Here is a 269-nt window from a genome sequence, read left to right on the forward strand (position 1 = left end):
GTGACGTCATTCATCTGACACCCCGCCCCCCTTCATCACTCTCGTCATCACACAAACACTCAGATCGACACTTCGGTCATCACAACCACGACTTGAGCCACTTATACCATCCTGCTACCATTACACCATTGCTCATACCGATATTGCATAATCGACTGTGTCAACACGCCTCTGTTTGCATCAATCATACCGTCACACCTTTATCAGTGTTCACCGTCTCTTCATGAACTTAGTGTCTAAGATGATACAGGAGATTCCCCTCCCTTTTC

This window comes from Penaeus monodon, chromosome 31 (genome assembly GCF_015228065.2).
Source record: "Penaeus monodon isolate SGIC_2016 chromosome 31, NSTDA_Pmon_1, whole genome shotgun sequence".
NCBI lineage: Eukaryota > Metazoa > Arthropoda > Malacostraca > Decapoda > Penaeidae > Penaeus > Penaeus monodon.